The sequence below is a fragment of the Lepidochelys kempii genome, chromosome 3 (assembly GCF_965140285.1).
Source record: "Lepidochelys kempii isolate rLepKem1 chromosome 3, rLepKem1.hap1, whole genome shotgun sequence".
Lineage (NCBI taxonomy): Eukaryota > Metazoa > Chordata > Testudines > Cheloniidae > Lepidochelys > Lepidochelys kempii.
In genome coordinates, this window is record NC_136382.1 from 95,089,944 (window position 1) to 95,100,235 (window position 10,292).

A 10,292-nucleotide genomic window follows, 5' to 3' on the forward strand; every position below is an offset into this window, starting at 1 on the left:
ATAGCAGCTGAGATGTTAACTATGTTTTTTCATAGCCAGTTCTGCTTAATTCAGCCCCACTTGTTTTTTTCTCCTTTTTTTGTGGCTTCTGAGTCTAAATGTTAAGCAGGACCCACAGGACCACCCCCCATAAACCATATACAGTGAACTAGTAAATCAAAGGCATCACTGGTCATTCTTTTATACCAGATCCTGAAGGGAACTAATACAAATTCACAGGCTCAAAGCTTTATAGGAAAATTGATATTTGAAATTGATAGAAATGTCCAAATTTTATCTGACTAGAAAAAAAGACCCCAGATTCAATAATTTCTTCTAATTATTAATTACTGAAACATTTGAGTATCAATACAGGTTACTTAGCGCCCATTTTCTTTTTGCATGGGCGAATAAAGTCCTACAGAGTGAAGTCTGATCCTTCAGGCATTTTTAAAAAAGGTATAAAAGCTGACTTCCCCCTTTAATTTAATTCAGGTTTAGGTTGGAGTTAGGGGACTCAAGGCAATTACTGAATTCCCTCTTTTTGGTTCTATGAATGTTCTTGAAATCAGATCCCCTTTCCTGACTGTAGCTATTTTAATTAATCATAACTTCAGTGAGGAGGGAGGACATACTACATTCTGGCCTTAATAAATCTATACACCTCTGTAAGGTTATTGTTTGTACGACAAGATTCTTGCTTCATAATTTGTATAATTACGTATTCCTGCCTACATTTAGAGATTAATTTTGATGAATATTTGTAAAGCTATATTTAACAGAAAAAGACAAATTACACCACCTAGTGGATTTGAAAAGTCCTTTAAGTGTATCTAGAGTCAAAATTTAGAAGGTAAGCAAGGATAGTTTTTTTTCCCCTTGAGTGATTGTTCATACACATTCCACTAATGGTGCACAAACACCCCGTGTACTCAAGTTCAGAGTCTTTTGGACAGCAGTATCTGCAGTGCGTGTACACCATGCAGCTCCTCATGTGCCTCAGCAAGGATACAAAAGGGCGGAGTTCACAGACCGCTATCCTTTCCTCTCAGTTGCCTTCTGTCAACCAGGCAAAGGGCTTGCTGTGTACTCCAGCTCTATTTGTGTAGTTATGGTTATAGTTTTAGTTGTTCATAGTTGTTCTTATCCACTGGCAAATTTCAAGCAAACAAACAACTGATTTGGACTTTATGAAAATGACCTCTTCGAGGTCCCTGGGGTTTAAGTACTGCTTCTCTTGCAAAAGATACAGGGCTGCCAATGATGGGCACCTCAAGTACAATTACTGCCGTGGGAATTGCACATTTCTAGAAAACATGCAGTATGTAAATAGTTTACGTTGTGAACTGAATTTTTTTGGTTTAACCCCTGAAACAAACAAACAAAATGAATAAAACCTATGTTTTGGGTCAAACACAATGTTTGTTTAACCAAAAACAAAAAAAATGTTGGCTTTCATTTTGGGATATTCTTCATCTTTTTTTTTTAATGACCTAAATGTCCAAACAAAATAACCATTTCAAAGTGCAAAGTCAAAATAAAATGCTTTGAAATGGTTGAAATGAGCTTTTTCAAAATGAAAAGTTGAAATGTTTTGTTTTGAAATGGCCAAAGTGAGTGGTTTCAACTTTTTAGAATTGTTTTCCAATTTTTTTTGCCAAAACTATTTGATGAAATTGAGCTGAATTTTGTTTGAACTGAAAAATGAATTTTTCAGTGAATTTGCTGTTCACCAAAATTTTTTTGTCCAGCTTAGTTAGATGTGTTCTGGCCTTCAGGACAAGGCTGTATCTTCCCAATATTTGTGAAGATGGATCTCTGACAATCATAGAATCCTAGAAATTAAGGCTGGAAGAGACAACGAGAAGTCATCTAGTCAAGGTGCCAGTGGTGAGGCAGGACCAAGTAGACCATCCCTGACATGTGTTTGTCCAACCGGTACTTAAAAACCTCCAGTGATGGGGATTCCAAAACCTCCCTTGGAAGCCTATTCCAGATCTTAAATACCCTTATATGTAGAAAGATTTTCCTAACATCCTAACCTAAATCTCCCTTGCTGCAGATTAAGCCCATTACTTCTTGTACTACCATCAGAGACATGGAGAACAACTGATCACCATCCTTTTTATAACAGCCCTCAACAGAGTTCAAGACTGTTATCAGGTCCCCCTTCAGTCTTTTCTCAAGATTAAGCATGCCCAGTTTTTTAAAACATTTTCCTCATAAGTCAGATCTTCTAAACCTTTTATCATTTTTGTTGCTCTCCAGTTTGCCTACATCTTTTCTAAAGTGTGGTACCCAGAATTGGACACAATACTCCAGCTGAGGCCTCACCAATGCCAAATAGAGCAGAGCAGTTACCTCCCATCTCTTACATATTACATATCTCTGTTAATACTCCCCAGAATGATATTAGTCTTTTTTGCAGCAGCATCACATTATTGACTTGTATTCAATTTGTGATAGACTAGAACCCCCAGATCCTTTTAATCCGTACTATGATACCGCCAGTTATTCCCAATTTTGTAGTTGTCCACTTGATTTTTCCTTCCACGGTGAAATACTTGTCTTAACTGAATTTCATCTTGTTGAATTAACACCAGTTCTCCAAGTTGTCAAATTCATGAATTCTAATCCTGTTCCAAAGTGCTTGTAGTCCCTCCCAGCTTGGTGTCATCTGCAAATACTATAAGCATACTCCATTATCCAAGTCATTAATGAAAATATTGAATAGTACCAGACACAGGACTGACCCCTGCAGGACCCCACTAGATGCGCTCTCCCAGATGGATAGTGAACCATTGATAACTATTCTTTGAGTATAGTATTTCAGCTAGTTGTGCACTCACCTTACAGTAATTTGATTTAGCCCACGTTTCCCTAGCTTGCTTATGAGAATGTCATGTGGGACTGTGACAAAAGCCTTACTAACTTAAGGGCTTGCTATGAGGCAGCAAATAAGGACCAGCCTACCATCCTTAAGACTCACTCTGCTAGTGTTCAGGCAGTTTCAGCAACCTCATTGAAGAATAGCTCCATCTTGTATACACAAAGCAGCTACTTGCGGATCAGTTCATACATTCACTAAGCATTATGCAGTTATCAAAGTCTCCAGGTCCGATGCTGCATTTGGAAAGGCGTACTCCAGTCTCTCTTCTCCTAGACTGTGAGATCCTATTTCCAATGCATGGGGTTGACTGCTTGAGAGTCACCATCAGTGGAATGTCCATATGGACAATCACTCAAAGGAGAATGGCAAGTTACTTGCCTGTACAGTAACTGGAGTTCTTCGAGATGTGTTGTCCGTATGCACATTCCGTGACCTGACCTCCATTTCTTCACTTTAGAGTTCCTTATATTGAGATTCTGTGGAAACTGATGGCAGTTGGTGCTGTCCACCATAGGCGCCGACTCCATGGGTGCTCCGGGGTTGGAGAACCTACTGGGAAAAATTGGTAGGTGCTCTGCACCCACCAGCAGCTCCCCGCTTCACCCCCCCCCCGCTCCAGCTCACCTTGGCCTCTGCCTCCTCCCCTGAGCACGCCGCGTCCCCGCTTCTCCCCCATCTCTCAGCGCTTGCCACCACAAAACAGCTGTTTCATGGCGGCAAGTGCTGGAAGGGATGGGGGAGGAGGGGAAAGCAGCGCACTCAGGGAAGAGGTGGGGCTGGGGCTGGGATTTGAGGAAAGAGTCCAATAGGGGCAGGGAGGGGGCGGAGTTGGGGCTGGGACCTTGGGGTAGGGGTTGGAATGGGGGTGGAGCATGAGTGGAGTCGGGGCGGGGCCAGTGGTGAGCGACGGGGGTCAGGCACCCACCGGCACCAGGAAAAGTTGGCGCCTATGCTCTCCACCCTTTTATGCCCTTCTGACAAGCACAAAGACCCATGCACACGCTGCTGGCCGAAAGATTCTGAAGTTGAGCACATAGGGTGCATGCATACCATTAATGGAATCTGCACATGCAAAACAAATCTCTAAGAACTCCAGTTACTGTGCAAAGTAAATAACTTCTAATTTTTTCAAACAGGCCAGAATAAACTTTATAGCATGGATCACCACTTAGCTGAGGTCATCTTGTGTTCTACCTCCCCACCAAATAACATTCTAATTATTGATTATACAGGATCCCCTCAGTGACTATTTGATTTGCAGGATTGGGGGTTGCATAGCTGAATAACACCCAGATGCCTCTTTTCAAAGGCCTTCTTTCAAATATTTGTGTGCACAAGGCAAGCTGGAAATTAGGCCAGAACTGTGCACATTGTGCCAGCAAGTTGCATGAATGCAAATAAAGGTGCAAGCCAAAATGCCAATGGAGCAATGGGAAGGAAGTGACTTCCCAGCATCTGTGAATGAGCACATGAATTGGAGTAGGGAGGAGGGAAGTCTCCACCCATTCCCACATGGGAGGTGTCAGGTGTGAGTCAAAGTGGATCAAGTGTAATCTTTCTGAGGCCAGATTCAGTACCCAAGGAAGCCCGTTCACTGCCTGTTCTTATCAAGGAAATTCAGGCAGAGCTGAGCATTACTGTGGCTGAAACTGGGGCACAGCGGAGGCGTGCTGTGTATCACCTTCTATCCAAGAGTGGGGAAACTGAGGCAGTTGATGAATAATGCCAAATGTCTGACACATGTCTGAGGGTGGGAAATGCCCCAGATAGGAGTGAAGCAATTGCTTGGGAGAATGCTGAGAATGCCTGTAGGCCTATCACTTGAAAGATGTTGCATATGGAGAGATTGGGAGAGAGAGAGGGCAATGGGACAGCTCACTCCAGAGCCATAACAACATTGATTTAAAATGTTAGAGATGCATATCGTCTGTGAGGAGTCATGTTGACAGCCTGACTCTGAGATTTCAAATTCTGAGTCAGATATGTAGCTTCTCGCAGATTTTCTATGTTGGCGGAACATACAGAATTTTGTAAGTTCCATGCCATTTCACAACTCGTGGGTCTGCAAAACACTCCCGTGTAAAATAAATGTTATGCTAATTATATACCAGAGTGAATCACCAACAAATTAAGTACCTTAAGTATCAGAAGAATAACAATCAAATTCCTAGTCATCATCTTGGTAATTTATGGGTACACATAGGGACCCTATCTACTGATACAGACCGCAGCAGAAGGCTCCAAACAGCAGAAAATCTAGCCAGAGAGAGGGAGGGGTTGGTTGAAAGCATTCTGTTGCAGGGGATGGAAGGGCTGGAGCAGGGCAGTGGTGCCTCAGCGGTTGGCAGTGTTCACCAGAGAAGGAGCATAACCAGCCTGACTAGGAAATGTTCTGATTCACTGAATCTTTGTGCAGGCTCCACCAGTGGGCTTTAACTTTCTATGGATTCTCAGTTGCCATTTAAAGAAGCTCTCCCTGGCATAATCCCTCAAAGGGCATGGTGATGGCAATGCAAATGATACCTGCCTCCTGCCATTGGAATGAATCCTTCCTTGATCCCAGGGTAGTGGATTTTGTATATAATGATATGCACATGGCAGATCTGACTACTGTGCATCAAAAAATTGCTGTCTATGGCCCCAAATTGCTTTCCGATTAGAAATCAATGGAAAAAGTTAAATTCTCTGATTTTTAAAAAAAATGCTTAATTTCTGTTACCAAAACTTGGAACTTTGATTTCCAATCCTTTTTTTTTTTTTTATAGGCAAGCTGGTTCTTTAAGTCCTACCCTGCATCATCACATGAAGCTGATGCCATGTTATCAATCGGATGGTAGTCTCCACTGACAGAGAGTGAGAGAGCAAGCAGTTTTGTTCACAGAATGGCGCTGCATAAACACTTATAGGAGTTTTTAGAATTTGCCTTGTAAATTCTTTTTATTAGCTATATTTCTGTCCAGTTGCAATATTAATGTAGCTGTCTACAGTATTATAACTAATCACCGGTGTTTTTTCAGAGTAACAGTCGTGTTAGTCTGTATTTGCAAAAAGAAAAGGAGGACTTGTGGCACCTTAGAGACTAACCAATTTATTTGAGCATAAGTTTTCGTAAGCTACAGCTCACTTCATCGGATGCATACTGTGGAAAGTACAGAAGACGGTTTTATACACACAAACCATGAAAAAATGGGTGATTACCTCTATCACATTTTCACATTTTGGGTGGTACAATACTGGACAACAAAATTGACATCCGGATCATAACTCCTGTAAATTATTTCATTAGATAGTAGAACAATCTCTTTCACAACAGAGGCAAAACTACTGGAGAGAATCCAAATGCTGTATAATTTGGCATCCAGCATGACCTACATAAATATATGCTAATTAATTAAGTGTTATCACGGAGCAGTTTAATGTCCTATATACTCAGCCAGTGTGGTGACAGTTCTTGTGGGCCACGTCCTCAGCTGGTGTAAATTGGCATAGCTGTTTTGAAGTTAATGATGCTGTACCAAATTATCCTGGAAGTCAGGGGTTTTTTTTTAAAGCATCCAAGTGACTTGATGGGACTTGTGCTCCTAAGTCACTCAGGGTGAGGTTCTGTGCTGGTACCTTTACAAGCACAGCATAGAACTTGCCGCCCAGAGTGGTGGAGCCACCTTTGTGTCCTCCTGATGCTTGGCTGCTCCAAAGTTAAGTCCGAAGCAGACTGTGAAGAGTTACAAAGAGATCTAAACCTGGGTGTCTCGGCAACAAAATGCCGATGAAATTCAGTGTTGATAAATGCAAACTAATGAATATTGGAAAACATAACCCCGACTATACATACAAAATAGGGTGTTACCTGTCAGCTGTGTTCTGGGGGAACCAGGGCACAGTATCTAACCTGTCTGACTCACAAAGGGCCCCCCACCTCTGCTTGAACCAAAGCCAATCAGAAGAAAGACTTACAAAAAGCAATGAAAAGGCAGGGGGAGACACACCTAAACCCCTCCAGACAAGGGGGACAGGATTAAGGAAACTCTCCTAGCCACATTTGCATTGAAGATGGGACAGGGAGGCATCTCTATTAGCATACAGAATGGAGAACAGAGATTCCAAGCCAAGAATCACAATGAACTCTGGGACCAGAAAAACAGGGAAGCACTGCATCATGGGGGATCTCTGCTCCAGATGTTAATGAACCCACACCTGCACACACCCAGCTCAGTAGTTATCAGTCCAATTCTAGTAATAAATCCTTTGCTGGTATCCAAAATAGTGAAGCTGCCTTAAATAAATAACTTTCATGATTAAGCTGGTTGCGTCTCTCTCTCTCTCCTCCTCCTCGTGTTTTTGTTTGTTTTTTTTTTTTGTGGCTTTCCTGTTTGCTGTGCTGCAAACCTCCTTGTACCTAAGCTAAAGATCCCTGCAGCACTCAAAAATCCTGTGGGGTTTTCTCATCAAGTGGGTTACTACCAGAACAATTGTAATATGCAGGTGGGGATCGGGACATGCTGAACCTGCAACATATGAGGGTGGCAGCTGGGAAATGCTTCTTGACCCAGCCTACAAAGGCCAGGGACATAGCAGGGGTCAGCTTGGGAGTGCTGATTAACCCGGTCCTCTCAGACACGCTCTGTTAACGTGTGTGTGTTCGTCTGATTCTGGGGCTGGAAGAACCCCGCCCTGGGGAACCTAGGTCCTGCAGGCTAGCTCCATTGGGAGGGAACTTGCACCAGGGAGAAGTAGAGTTCTGTATGAGAGCACAAGTGAAATAAGCAGCACATTGATAGAATTACAGAACACCCCCCTCCCCTGCAGAAGAGTAACCCTAATAAATGAGCCTACCCCAAAGTAACGGGCAAAGCTGGTAACAAGTGGGGTCTAAATTTGTTGTAATCACTCAAGAAAGAGCTCTTGGAGTTATTGTGAACAATTCTCTGACAACATCTGCTCAGTAAAAAGCTGTCAGAAAAGCCAACAGAATGTTAGGAACCATTAGGAAACGGATAGATAATAAGACAATAAAGATCATAATGGCACTATATAAATCCATGGTACGCCCATGCCCTGAATATTGTGTGCAGTTCTGGTAGTCCCCATCCCAAAAAAGATATATTAGTGTAAGCAGTGTCAGGATGAGCTCCACCCTGACATCTGGTGGTGAGGTGTGGCAAGTTGTGGAAAAGAACTTCAGGGGCCGATCTCATTTGCATAGGCACACCCACCATGCCTAGAATGAGACCATAGCTGCCCAAATGGTCACTTTGGCTGCTGTGGGATCCCCAGTGTCTCTGTTATTGGGGCAGGAAGAATAAATTGTTATTACCCTGATTATGGGAACTGTGCTTGGAACTGTACGTGGCCTTTTGTTATGATGGAGGGATTCACCATCAACTAAGTAGCACTCACTAGGCAAGGGTCATGGGTTCCAAAACTGTGTGAATGGAGAGAGGCTGGGGACAAGTATTAATACTTGGTGGTATGGGCCCCTTGGTAAGGGCCTTACATGCTGATTGTACTTCCTCCTCTCTCCACTGTGGAATATCAGAGCTAATTTTGATTTCATTAGAAGTCTAGTTATAGGCTGCTGAGCTCACTTTGGGCTGACAGTGCACCAGCACTGGGGCTCCCCTACTATAAGCTGAATTCACCTAAGAGCTGAAATCACTGAGTGTTGTGTTAAGTAGTGGGAGAGCCTGAAGATATATTGTGGAGCAGTTTGCGGGACGGCTGGTGAAGCAGTTCGACGCGGAGCAGTGTGTGGATGGCAGGAGCTGCTTGTGGGTCGTGGAGCTGAGTGAAGGAGTTCGTGGGGCGGCTGGCGGAGCGCAGCTGAGCAAAGGAGTTCGTGGGGCGGCTGGTGGAGCGGAGCGCAGCTGAGCGAAGGAGTTCGTGGGGCGGCTGGCGGAGCGGAGCGCAGCTGAGCGAAGGACTTTGTGGGGCGGCTGGCGGAGCGGAGCGCAGCTGAGCGAAGGACTTTGTGGGGCGGCTGGCGGAGTGGAGCGCCGCTATGGGGCGGTCAGCTTCAGATCACGTAAGGTGCCTCTTACCCCCGTCCCATTTCCACCCAGGTTGGGAGGTAAAGCTCCGCAGATAAACTTTCGAACTCTGGGGCTGCCCTGACCAGGGACAGAGACTTTTGGGGCATTGGACTTTTGGGACTTTGGGTGATTTGGGGTTGCTGGACTCAAGAACCAAAGGGAAAAGGGCATGCCCCAATTTGCCTGGGGTGGGGTTGTTTTTGCTCATGGGTTGTGTTATGAATCCTGTTGGTGGTGTTTCCCCAACATAATGCCACATTGTTTCTCTCTGTTATTAAAAGACTTTTGCTACACTCAGACTCTGTGCTTGCGAGAGGGGAAGTATTGCCTCTTGGAGGCGCCCAGCGGGGGTGGTATATATTTGTCCCAGGTCACTGGGTGGGGGCTCGAGCCGGTTTGCATTGTGTTATTGGAATGGAACCCCTAGATATTGAACCCGGCCCTTGTTGCTGCCAACTCTGACGGGCAGAAGGTTTACATTAGAATCGGAAAAAGGTACAGAGAACAGCAACAAAAATGATTAAGGGGATGGAACAGCTTCCAGATGAGGAGAGATTGAAGAGACTGGGACTGTTCAGCATGGAAAAGAGAAAACTAAGGAGGGATATGATAGAGGGCTATCAAATCATGAGTGGAGAAAGTGAATAAGAAGTGTTTTTACTTCTTCATATAATACAAGAAGCAGGGGTCTTCCAATGACATAAATAGGCAGCAGACAAACAAACAAAAGGAAGCACTTCTTCACAAAACACACAATCAACCTGGGGAATTCATTGCCGGGGCTGTTGCGAAGGCCAAAATTAAAACTGGATTAAAAAAAGAATTAGATAAGTTCAAGGAGGATAGGTCCATCAATAGCTGGTAGCCAAGATGGTCGGGGTGCAACCCCATGCTCTGGGTGTCCCTATGCCTCTGACTGCTAGATGCTGGGACTGGATGACATTTGATAATTGCCCTGTTCTGTTCATTCCCTCTGAAGCTTTGGCACTGGCCAGTCAGAAGACTGCATACTGGGCTAAATGAACCACTGGTCTGACCCAATATGGCCATTCTTATGTTATGTTCTTAAGTCATTTAAACAGCACTGAGCACCTGTGAAAATTACGGCAGCCTCGCCATGCTGCTGAATGGGTGGCAATGCTGTCCAGAATCTCTGCAGCACTATGTGCTAAGCCCCCACACCAATATACTCTTTTGCCATGTAGCATGGCCTCTACGCAATGGCTAGTGGAGAGATCCTTGGAGGACAGCGTATAGATATCCACATCAGTTCCTGTCCTGAGAAAATTCTCTAGTACCTGGATCTGGGACTTCTAGAGACCCTTTATGTCACGCTGGCCCCTTTACACAATGTAAAAAGGCCAGAGTGAGGTGCAAATCTCACTCTTAGGTGC